We start from the raw sequence: 13629 nt of genomic DNA, 5'->3' as shown, positions 1-13629 counted from the left end.
GTCCATATTGCCTGACTCCACACCATACTACATGTCCAGTCAATACACTCACTGTTTTTAGTCATTGTGGTTTGTAATATATAATTGTGTTTTACCACCGGCCCCTTATACCACAGTCCTCTACCACCGCATATTACTCCATTGAATGGTATAAAACCGGTAATGTCACTACTCAATGCAATACCACCCTCCCCATATCGTTTTCCAATATATATAACTTGCCACACCTCCACGCTGACCTAATGCATACCACTCAGACATATATTACATTGAACGCTGGTCTGGTGCATACCACTCAGACATATAATACATTGAACATTGCCCTGTTATGTTGAATGCTCACATAGGCTCAGGTTATAATACTTCCCCTAAATTCGCACTCCCATACACCTCGGCGTCCATACTTTTGCATAGTTAGCTACCATACGCTGTCGACTCCCGCATACCATAACATATAATTGTGGTTTTACAGTGACTTCTTTGCACGGTTAATACCTCATCTCACTGTTAATACCTTCAAATCACTCGTTAACATCGCTTCCCCCATTTGCACGTTGGACTGTATAGCGCTGCACATATACCACATGAGCACGCTAGACTGTATATTGTTCTGCAAACCGCCCTTTACTGCTTTCCCCATATGTTCATTACTGTTGTAATACCGCCTCCAAACCACTTAATATGACCTCCATAGCATACCCCACTCCCCCATATAATACTCTCCCAACTTACAACTTCCCCCTTATAACAACTACCCTAAATATTACCTCTGTGGCATAAATATTAGATTGCATTTTTTCTACACCAGAAGTGCGTTTTTGCCACTAGAAGTACACTTTTTTTTGCAGTATACATTTAAATGCATTCATTGATATCTATTGTTGGAGTAATTCTCTCGGGGAAAGAGAACCATCCTGAATGGTCAAGGAAGATTAAAAACACTTTCATTTTCAATGAGTTGTAAAAGGAGTTTATGTAGAAGAAGGAGATAATGAACCTGCAAAGCCCATCTCAAATAAGGAGATTGTCATTTGGGAAAATAAGAACAAGGAGGCCTATGCCTTGATTGCAACCTCTGTAAATGAAGAGGTGAGTCGTCATATTTCATCATTTTCAAATGCTTTTGAAGCCTTACAAAAGTTGAAGGAACTCTATGATTCACACTTTGAACTTGAAGTTGTCCAATTGATGATTAAATTGTTCAGTCTTGAATTCAAAAATGACAAGCCTCATGCTTTGGCATCATAAGTAAGATTTGTTATGCATGATATCAAAACCACTGATGTTCAACTAGACATTCCTCTCATAGCTTTTGTCAAGGCACTATATCACACTTATTCAAATTATCTTGAGTCATTGTAAGCAAGTGGAAACCTCAAAGAGATTACTTTTGACTCCCTTATGAAGAAATTTGTTGAAAGAGAAAACTTTTGGGAAGAAGACAACTCTTCAGTCTTTTGAAGAAGCTGCGTGTCTTGCTCGTAGAGAGAAGAATCATGCTCAAGATTCTTCTAGAGGAAGAGGTGGTCGAAGAGGAAGAGGAAGAGGAAGAAGAAATTTCAGAGGCGAGGGGGGCAGATACTCAAGGAGAAAAGTCTAATCTTCATTGCATATGTTGCAATAGAGATGGACATGATGCATCTACATGTAAGTTGCATTGGGACAAAATTGAGCAGGAAAGAAATCAAGCAAAAGGTAAAACCAATGACAAAGGGAAAGGTAAAGCACCTGATTCTGCCCACTATGTTGTGGCACCTTGTAATATTGGAGTAACTGAAGATTTGTTCAATGCCTCACTGCTTCTTGGAAAAATGATTGGTTGCTTGATTCAGGGGCAACTTGCAATATGACTTTTAGAATAGATTTTTTTTTGAAGAATTTACTGACAATGTTGATGGAGCAGTATATTTTGCAGACAAATCAAAACTCAAGCCATCAGGGCTTGGCAAAATCATGCTCAAATTGCATGGTCTTCCAGAGTTTCTTCGGTATGATGTTTTATATCTCTCACAGTTGAGGAGAAACTTGTTGTCCTTGGTCCACATCTACCAACAAGGACACTCCACTCATATGTTTGATGGCAAGGTTGAAGTAAAAAAGGCATCAGATATCTCACTTGTCATGACGAGGATAGAAGAAGAAAGACCTCTGACGCTGTAAGGTACCTCTGCTCGCGCACAAAACTTATCATACAGTGCTCATTATGATGAAGGTACATTTCCATTAAGTCTTATGGCATGCTAGATTTCGACACTTGAACTATGACAACCTTCGCTTGTTGAAGACAAATTGTGTCATTGGTTTGCCTACAATTCCTACGAAACTTAAGCAATGTGATGCTTGTATTCTAGGAAAGCATAACAAATAGGTTTTTCATGATTCACATTCCAGAGCACATAGAAAACTTGAACTCATTCACTCAGATTTATGTGTTCTAATGCCTGTTCCTTTTACAAATGGTAATAAATATATGATGACATTTATTGATGACTACATTGGAATGTGTTTGGTTTATTTATTGAAGAACAATTATTGATGATTTTCAAACATTCAAGAAATTTCATAAATGGATTGAAAATGATGCACAATCTCATTTTGGCTCTATTCACACTAATAATAGAAAAGAATACACTTCAAATGAATTTGAAAACTATCTTCGCTAACATGGGATCAAACACCAAACCACTGTGCTTTATAATCCCCAACATAACGGAGTAGCTGAAAGAATGAACATGACAATCTTAAATATGGTACATTCGATGATGTTTTTCAAAAATGTAAAATTGATATTTTGGGCTAATGCAGTTCGATGTGCTGTGTATGTAAAAAATAGATGTCCATCTAATGCTATTAGAAACAAGACCCCTTATGAAATGTGGTATGACCACATTCCTTCGGTAAAGTATCTCAGGGTCTTTTGTTCCACCTGTTATGTATTGATACCAAAGAAACAAAGAAGCAAACTTGGTGCAAGGAGTCATAAGTGTATCTTCTTGGGTATTCAAATACCTGCAAAGCAAACCGTCTCTATGATGAAGTTAATAAGAAGTTTGTTGTATTTATAGATGTAATATTTCTTGAATCTTCCAGAGGTGACAATGTTGTTGAGCGACAGCGTGATCGCTTAGATAGATTCAGACATGCAAAATCGTTTCAAGAATTTGATAATCAAATTTCACATCTTGAAGGAGGGATTCCTATATTGGATGAATATGTGGAATCTTCTTTTGAAGCACTCTCTCCCCCACATGAAGCTACAACTACTAATGATATTTTGAGTGATGTGATTGACAGAATTGGGTGACAGAATTGTGAGGCTCAATCTTGATTTAGTCCCAACTCAATCAGCAGAGCAGCCTGGGCCATCTCAAAAAGGTCCTCCAAAATGGTTGACAAAGACACTTGAAAGTGTTCATCTTGATGATGTTGCAAAGACAGGAACAAGAAATTCAACCAGGGAAAATGGAGGTGATATAGATGATTTTGATTCACCTGTTGATATGGATGATTCTTATGATTGTGAACTAAATTTGTCTACAGATTTTGAACCAACTTCCTTTAAAGAAACCGCTTCTCATGATGAATGGAAAAAAGTGATGCAAAAGGAGTATGATGCCTTGATAAAGAATGTCACTTGGAAGCTAGTTGATCCTCCATTGGGAACAAAATCAACTAGTTGCAAGTGGGTTTACAAAAACAAGTATAACACTGATGGATTACTCACTTAAAAAACATAAAGTCATGCTTGTGGCAAAAGGTTTTGCATAGAAGGAAGGGGTCGATTAGGAGGAAATTTTCCCCCCACAACAGAATGGGCTACCATTTGGACACTCTTTGCCTTGACAGATCAGAACGGTTGAAAAGTCCATCAAATGGATGTAAAAACTGCTTTCTTGAATGGTGATTTGAAAGAGAATGTTTTTATGTCCCAACTAGAAGGATTTGTTGTGAAGGGCCAAGAACACAAAGTATGCAAGCTTATGAAATCCTTGTATGGACTCAAGCAAGCACCGCGAGCCTGGTATGAAAAGTTTACTGAGCATCTTTTGAAACTCAACTTCAAACATTATGATCTTGATGATGCAACTTTGATTGTCAAGAAAGGGCAAAATAGTTGAATATCTTTGGTATATGTAGATGATCTTTTGATGATAGAGAACAATGAGAGCTACGTTTTGTCCATAAATGTTTTGAAATAATTGACTTGGGTTATGTTCACTACTATCTTAGTATTGAAGTAACTCAACATCCGAAGTACATTTGAGATCTGTTGAACATGTTTGGCATCGCCGAGTGCAATCATTTGACTACTCCAATGGAACAAAATTTGAAGCTCACATCCATTAAAGGAAAATAATTTGAGGATGCAACAAAGTATAGACATCTAGTAGGAAGTCTCAACTACCTGAATACTACCAGACCAAACATTTCATTCGCTGTTGGAATCCTCTCCAGGTTTATGCAAAAGCTTTGTGAGGGACATTGGTCTACTGCAAAAAGAATTCTAAAGTACTTGAAGGGAATTCAAGATTTTGGACTCAAGTATACATAGGTGGGCGACTTCAGCTTGATTGGATACTTTGATTCAGACTTCGACGAAGATAGAGAAATTGGGGTATCTACTTCAGGTTATGCTATGAGTCTTGGATCAGGAGTTGTCTTTTGGAGATACAAAAACAACCAATTCTAACAGAGGCAAAATATGTGGCAGTAGCTGAAGCAACAAACGAAATTGTGTGGCTTAGAAAAATTCCGGAAGATATGCAGGTGAAACAAGTGCATTCAACTTCACTCATGATTAACAACACCTCTGGAATAAAATTGGCCAAAACCCAAAATTCCATGATCAAATGAAACACATCAATACAAAATACAATTTGATTTGACATCATGTTGAGGCCAAGACAATCCATCTACACCATTGTTCCACTAATGAACAGATTGCAGACATCTTCACCACAACACTTGGAAGAGAAAAGTTCGAAAATTTCAGAACAATGCTTAGACTCACCAACATCCATTTAGATTAAGGGGGAGGAATGTTGATACCTAATCATTGGGATTGGGCGAATATATGTAAATAATGTAAATAGTAAACAATGGAGAATATGAATATGAAGAGACATTGGAAGGCGAAGTCCAAGAGTCTCTCCTTCCTTGTATATATCCATGAACAATCTCAATGTAAAGACACAATTTCATTTGAGGAGTTGCCTCCTGGCCTGACATTATTGATCATAAAACAATAATTACCAAGATTTGAAAAATAAAAAAGAATTCAACATGGTATCACAACAATAAGATCTTGCAAAGAAAAATACATGTTAAATTTTTGGGTTGTTACAATCTTTATGTAACAACATATTTCTTTTTCATTCTACTTAAATTTATGCAAAGAATTCCACAAGTTACGACGGGTTGTAATTTATGATAAATTTATATAATTATCGTAATATAAAGTATTTGGTGGTTTATAGGTCTGTGGTTTTGGTAAACCATTGGCCATAATATTTGTTATAATATAAAACAAAACAAATTTTTTTCTCAAAGTCAAATGCTTGTTAAGACAAACATTACTCCATAGTTGGAAATAAGTTAATTAAATTTGTCATTTACAAGATGGTGTCCAATCTCAGAGTAGACAATAGGCTGGATGGAGTAGAAAACTTAAGATCATGGAAGCATAGAATACTTCTCATCCTAGAAGACAATGAACTTTGGATTATGTCAGGAAAGACCTTCCAGAACCAAAAGAGGAAGAGGCCAAGGCAAACCATAAGAAGAATGTGATCAAGGCCAAGAGGATCTTGTAAGATTCAATCAAATACCACTTAATTCCTCATGTATCAGAATTGAAGACGCTAAAGGAAATGTTTGGCGCCTTCTCAAGATTACATGAAAGCAAGAATATAAGCAAGAAGCTAACTCTAAGGCATCAACTTAGAAATGTAATGATGAACAAATCAGATTTAGTTTCTACCTACTTCCTGATGATTTCTCAGATCAAGGATCGACTAGTAGCTATTGGAGATTCAATAGATGATGCGAAACATCCTACCTGTTAAACAGACATGGACAGCACAAGAATGTGAAAGATAAATCATTCAATTCGATTTTTATTAACAATAGATATACATTTATAGTACACATATGTGACTCTTGGGATTCAGATCCCAAGGTCTCTTGGACTGCTTTGTCCATTCAACTTCCACGCTAACCCATTAGGATTAGGTGTCCAACATTCCCCCCCTTAATCCGAAGGGTTATGTATGAGTCCAAGAAGAGAGCTGTAATACAACATGTGCAACAAATGCATGGCAGCACTAGGCTGAATGTGCTCTATGAAATGTTGGTATAAAGGGCGGTGGTTTAAGGATGACCACCAACACTGGAACGCTTAGTGCAGTTCCTGGAACTCTTCCAAAACTGGCAAGAAACTGAAGTTTTCTGCTAGAGGAAGTGATCCTATTGTTTTAAAGAGGGAAACCTTCAACCATAAAAGGGAGGTCTCACCCCGCATAAAAGGTAAAACTTCAACCTAAAAAAGGGAAGTCTCAACCTGTGATGGTTTAAGGATAACCAACAACTCTGGAATGCTTAATGCAATTCCTGAACTCTTCCAAAACTGGCAAGAAGCTGGTGTCTTCTGCTAGAGGAAGTGTTCTCAATCTGTGATGGTTTAAGGATGACCAACAACTCTGCAATTCCTGGAATTCTTCCAAAACTGGCAAGAAGCTGGAGTCTTCTGCTAGAGGAAGTGTCCCAGATTGCCAACTGAAGGCATGTTCAGGCATCTTTGTCTCTGGCTACAACTCTAAAACTGGTGTGGCAGGTTGTGGCTCAGGCTCGCTTGATGTGGCTTTGAAGCTTGTAGATGACCATCATTTCCCCCCTGTCAGATACAAGGTGAGAAGATGGAGAAAACTCAACTGCAAGACTATTCAATACTCTGGAACAAGTTCTGACATGTGTTTGGAATATCTTCTTGGCTGTTGATGCCCATTGCCAAGAAGCGATCCATCCAAGATGAATCTTTGTTCTTGCAGGACGTTTGTTTTTGAAGCACCTGTGTGAAGAATGGCTGGTTTTATGACAATGCTCACATGGATGAAGATCAAAACAGTGATCTTTCAGATGGCCAACTCGGTCACAGTGTTGGCATTTCACGATCTGTTGTTTTTGTTGTTGTTGTTGCTGTGGAAGAGGGGCAGAGTCTAGAACAGCTGAAGCTGAACTGTCATGAGAAGCAGGTGAACTGTCATGAGAAGCAGGTGAACTGTCATAAATGAATCCAGCACTCTGAAACTGAATGGGCTTGGCGTAGTCTGGAATATGAAAGGACAAGTCCTTTTCATATCCAAGACCAGTTCTGTGCTTGTTGTGGACAAGCTGTTCCCAAGGTCTGATGATGGGCTTGGGAAGTGCAGACTGAGTTTCTGCATCTGCATGTATAACTGCTGCTTTATTTGAATGAACAGTGACATTATTGACTTGCTGCTGATGGGTGGTTGTCTCAATGTTCTGAACAAAAACAGGTTCAGAATGGTGTCTATTTTGATGTAGCTCTTCTTGCTGTAGCTGTGATTCAATCTGTAAAAAATCAATCTTTTCCTGTGCATTATATAAGCATGTCTGAATTTCTGAGAGAGATCCTTTGCTGATTTGTAATGTGTCATCAACAGTAGATTGTATAAGAGTTTTCATGAACTCTAATACTTCACTAATTCTGGCCATCTGTCTTAATGTAGAAAAATAATATCTACTCACAGTACACATCAATATCCTTTATAAATGTCAGCAAATGATCAATGTGCAACATAAAAGATTACAATCAGCTCACCAAAATCTTTATAAAGCAGTTGAATCAAGGAAACAATGCACTATAGTGAGTTTTAAGTACAATTCCACAATTGGGGCAGCAACAACTGCAAACTTGCTTGGATCCTTCAAGTACTCCTTCACTTTCAAATCAGCATCAGCAAAAAAAAACTTCAATAGCTGGCAATTTCACAACTGTACCATTTGCATGCGGAAGCTTATCTTTCATGTGGTTCAAAATCATTCACCATTGATTTCATACTTTCATTAAAAGTCATCATATATGGAATTATCTCAATTCCAATATCTACTCTTCAGCAGGCAAATTCATAACTTCTTAAACCCACTTACTCAAATCATTCAAATGCTCATCAACCCAATAAACAATTCAAATGCTCATCAACCCAATAAACATCATTCATATATGACCAAAATTCAATGAAATAATGTGCCCATTATTTTAATCAATGAAAGGCTTGGACTTGTCCTTAAGCAATGCGCCCTTGATCTTTTAGCATTGGTACAAATGATCCCCAATGAATCTCAGCCCCTTTTACATACAAAATCAAATTGCTGAAACTGCAAACACTGATATATCTCGTCCCTCCAGGTTACAAAATCAAAATATTGAAATTGTAGTCACTTCAGTTGAAACTTATATTTCCAAAGCAAGTTCTTTGCATTAAAACTGAAATTATAAGCCCTCGGTCCAAAAGAAAACTCTTACTGCTACTAGAGACTAGATTTAGATTTACTTACTGCTTCTTAGATTTACTTACTCTACTAGACACCGGTCTTCAAGAAAAGAATACTGAGATAATAAATAGCATCATACTGAGAAGAAAAATTCAAAACTTCCCAACGCATGCTGAGACTGTCTCACCGGTTGTTTGCAGTTCTTGGCAGCGGAAGTGCGTCGAAATACAAATCTAGGCTCGATAACAGATCCAGCAAGCTTTCATTCTACCAGTCGGCTCCTCCCCTCGAAGTATCCCTCGAAGATTTTGAATTATTTGCCGTGGATCGTCTCAGAGTTCTTAAGGGTCTCGAAGATACGTTGTCACGTGGCAAAAAATCGGAAGAACTAGAAAGCTTGGTGAGCGAGTTGTGGAGAAAGCACATGCGGACTCCAAATGCAGCTGACATGATCAATAAAGATATTATATCCCATTTTGTGTTGCGCTTGGTATACTGCAGAATGGAAGAGCTTCGGAGATGGTTCCTGCAGATGGAGACTACTCTTTTCCGTCATCGTTTTCGTCTGGAACCCCCAGATGCCCAGAGGATGTTCATGGAGGAATGTAAGCTTCCCTACAGAGCAATTACAAATCCAGAGTTTGAGACGGTGAAAGACAAGTTGGGTCAAGTTGCACGCTCACTTAACCAACCTCTTCCTAATGCGGAGAGCATCTTTTATAAGGTTCCCTTTGAGGAAGTTCCTGAGCTTGTTTCTGGTCGTCGAGTGTTCTTGCAAAATGGTTATGCATTTGTTCCCATGAACCAGCTTGCAGCAATTGTGGTTGGTCAGTTCAGAAGCCGTTTATCAAAAACACTTGTTCTAACAAACAGAAAATGGACTTCGACGATTGCTGAAAAAGATTCAACAGAAAAATGTACTGTCACTCCTAGCCGAGAGCGGAGGCGGAGCAACGGCACCGCCTGTTGAAGAAATGGAGACCTTATTAGAATCCGGCGGACACGGGCACGGATTAGGACCGTCGTCGGATGAAGAATTGATGGTCGTCCTAGTTGCAACAGGTTCAGTATTATTCACTGTAACTCTCGCACAGGCTGGGAACATCAGAAACGCGTCGCTCTTCGGTGTTTGGAATTCACTAGAAAGTGGAGCAGTATGGCGATGCAAAAAGTGTGCTATCTCATCTTGCGCTATTCCTTGACAATATCGCTAACGATTGTGAATGCAACGGTTGCGGACCTCGAATTTTGCATTGCATTGCATTGCAGTTGCTCCACAGAGACAGAGATCTGTTGGAGTCGTTAATCAATCACGCATTTGACAATGGATATCAACGAGGAAGCCATTTTGGCACATAAGCGCACTTTTATGAACTTTTTGGATCAAGATGTGGGGCAAGGCGTTTATATGAACAAGATCAGGAGTATGATCACACAGGGTCGCCATCGCTTGATTATAGACATGGCAGATCTGCGAAACTTTAACCTTGACTTAACTCGCAGGTTGATTCGGAATCCCGGTGAGTACTTTCAACCGTTTTCTGATGCGTTGGTTGAGGTTTCAAAATGGATGCGCAGAGAATATCAGAGGCAGAGCAGCGCAGTGCAGGACAGAAGCTGAAACGTTCAACTCAAAACATTTTATGCAGCAAAAACGTACACAATGACAGAGGTTATAATTAATGAAATGGCCAAGCGAACAGTGGACATTGAGAAAACGCCTTACTGACAGAGCCCAAATTAGTGGAGCGTTAAGATTCTTACGGACAGGTGTACAATGAATAGAACGCTCAGTTATGATAATCAGATAGGGCAGCGCTGCATGCAACAGAGACCATCGCTATTACAGAGAATCGACAACGCTGAGTAAATGTCAGGGTTGGCAGGGAATTTCAGGGTAGAAAGACCTCATGCATAAATGGTGAGATAGAAAACTACAGAATCAGAGGTTGAGAAACCCATGCAAAAGGCCACACATCATGGCTCTGATACCATGTTAAACAGACATGGACAGCACAAGAATGTGAAAGATAAATCATTCAATTCGATTTTTATTAACAATAGATATACATTTATAGTACACATATGTGACTCTTGGGATTCAGATCCCAAGGTCTCTTGGACTGCTTTGTCCATTCAACTTCCACGCTAACCCATTAGGATTAGGTGTCCAACATTAACTTGATTCCAGTAACTCCGTTTCAATAAAAGATGTATTGCTTGAACAAGATTGAAAGAAGAATCTTCTCTCTATCTTTGCTTTAGAATATTGAGGCTTTAGATTAGCTTTTGTTGATGGCCAAGTCATTCTATGGCGTAAGGGTTCAAGTATAGATTTGGTCCATGTGATTGGTGTTCGAGAGAGAGGATTGTATAAATTAAAGGGACACCCAACACAAGTTCTTGTACACAATAGTATTAGCTCTAGTGGGCTATGGCACTGAAGGCTTGCTCACCTTAACTACAAAGCCTTGCTAGCTTTGAGAAAAATGGTCACAAGTCTACTAGATATGTAGGTGGAGTATGATGAGGTATGTAAAGGTTGTGCACTTGGGGATCTTGGAAATTATACAAACATAACTATGTGGAAAAATGACTGTACCATCTCTGAGTAACTTTTTATATTATGCCACTTTTATTGATGATTTCTCACGCAAAACATGGATCTATTTCTTGAAAGCAAAATATGAAATTCTCAATAAGTTTCAAGAATTCAAGGCTTTAATGGGAAATTTCTTTGGAAGAAAGATTAAAGTTTTGAGGTTAGATAATGGAGGTGAATACACCTCAAATGAGTTCAAAGACTTTTGCAGAGAAGTAAGGATTAAGAGGGAACTGGCAACTCCCTACAACCCCCAACAAAATGGGGTTGCAGAGAGAGAACAAATCAATTATATAAGCAACTAAAACAATGATCCATGACCAGAACTTACCATATTTCTATGGGAATAAACATCCAAAATAATTGTATATGTTCAGAACAAAAGTCCTGATAAGATATTGGGGAAAATGCCACCATAAAAAGTATTCACCAGGAAGAAACCAAAGTCAATCGCTTGAGGATATTTGGTTGTCCAATGTACATACATGTTCCCAAGAAAAAGAAAATGAATATAGATCCTTTATGAAAGGAGGGCACCTTTGTTGGATACAGTGAGACTTCAAAGATTTATAGAATACTCCAGACAAAAAAAAATTGAAATTAGCAAAGATGTCACCTTTGATCAAGAAGTAACATTCAAGAAATCTAGAGAGTCTCATATGGACGAGGACAGAGAGAAGCAAGAGGATTGACTCTACTCAAGAAGAACATATCCCAGAAGATCAGGATGAGACAATAGAGCTAAATATACTGGTAGATCCACCCAAAGAGGTTATAATCGTCAATAATGGCTCCCAAGCACAATGTAGGAAGCATAAAAAAATGCAGCTCCCAGAGGCTCCTTCAGAGAGAGCAAGAGACCACACAAGTTTTCCAACTGTGGCGCTAATGAGTAAGATCATTGATTGAGAACCTTCCACTTATGAGGAAGTTGCAAAACAACAAGTGTGGAAGGATGTTATGATGGAAGAGTACTAATCTATCATGAAAAGTGATGTGTGGGATGTGGTTCCATGACCAGAAGGGAATTCAATGGTGACTTCATAATGGATCTACAAGATCAAGCATGGTGCAAATGACAACATAGAAAAGCACAAGGGTAGATTTGTAGCTATAGGATTCTCCTAGAAAGAGGGAAAATATTATAATGAAACATTTGCCTAGTAGGCATTTACACTTCTATTAGATATATCATCTCTATTTCTTCTGTTATGGGTTGAAAATTACACCAAATGGATGTAAACACCGCCTTCCTGAATGGTGTAATTGAAGAATAAGTGTACATAGCACAACTACAAGGTTTTGTGATCCATGGGAAGGAGTTTCATGTTTATAAATTGAAGAAAGCTTTGTACGGGCTTAAGGAGATACCTAGGACATGGTGCTAGAATAAACAATTATTTGATGAGCTTTAGGTTTAACAAGAGTAATGTAGATCCTAGCATTCACTACAAGGTTGAAGATGGTTGCCCATTGATATTGGTACTACATGTAGATGACCTGTTTCTTACAAGGGATGAGAAGGTCATAGATGGGTGCAAGAGGGAGCTCACTTCAGAGTTTGAAATGAAGGATTTGGGTTTAATGCACTATTTCTTGGGATTAGAAGTATGGCAGAGACCATATGAGGCCTTCCTTAGCCAAGGGAATTATACATTTGAAATCTTGCAAAGATTCAAGATGATGGGCTACAAGTCCTTGGCCACACCTATGGTTATGAATCCAAGGTTCTTGAGTGATTCTTCTTCAAATTTGGTTGATCCCACGATGTACAAATAATTGATCGGATTCTCGATGTACCTTGTTAATACCACGCTGGATATGCTTTGCAATGAACACATTGAGTCAGTGCATGTTTGAGTCTAGACACGTACATTTGGTAGCGAAAAAGCATGTATTGAGGTACCTGCATGGTACTGTTGGATATGGACTCATATTCTTAGACGACGAAGTAAATCTACAAGGTTGTATCAACTCTAACTGGGTAGGGAGTGCAGTAGACAAGAAAAGCATATTAGGATGTTGCTTTAGCTTGGGATTAGGTATGATCTCATGGTTTAGCATAAAAAAGTTGTCAGTGGCACTCAGTACAACAAAGACAGACTATATAACAACCAATAATGTAAGCCGTGAAGCAATGTGACTTTGGAAATTGCTTGCAAGGTTATTTGATCTAGAGTTAGAGCTAACTTTGATATACTGTGATAATCAAAGTTGTGTGAAGCTTTCAAAGAACCCAATCTTTCACGACAAGTCAAATCATATAGAGATCAAATAACATTTCATTCAAGACATGGTACAAGGAGCAGTGGAACTCCAATACATGTCCACATATGAGCATACAACAAAAATTATCACCAAACCTCTCTAAAGTGAAGTTTGAATACTTCAGAGAAAATCTTGGCATGACGCAGAATGCCCACCCTACTTGAGAGCGAGCTGTGATGTTTCTCCTACAATAGGAAAATACTCTCCCTCTGGCCAAGGGTTTCCCAAATCAATCATGTGAAGTG

The 13629-nt window shown here is 38.4% G+C and overlaps 1 pseudogene; it reads left to right on the top strand.

Moving 5' to 3' along the window:
• The first annotated feature begins 8683 nt into the window (after positions 1-8683).
• Positions 8684-9484, top strand: LOC149265500 (putative DNA primase large subunit pseudogene; annotated as a pseudogene).
• Positions 9485-13629: the final 4145 nt, after the last annotated feature.

The sequence above is a fragment of the Pinus tabuliformis genome, chromosome 6 (genome assembly GCF_031772625.1).
Source record: "Pinus tabuliformis cultivar Carrire ecotype Pingquan chromosome 6, CPIR1, whole genome shotgun sequence".
NCBI classification, from domain to species: domain Eukaryota; kingdom Viridiplantae; phylum Streptophyta; class Pinopsida; order Pinales; family Pinaceae; genus Pinus; species Pinus tabuliformis.
Note: the sequence above shows the minus strand (reverse complement) of the source record. Positions and strands in the feature narration are given on the sequence as shown.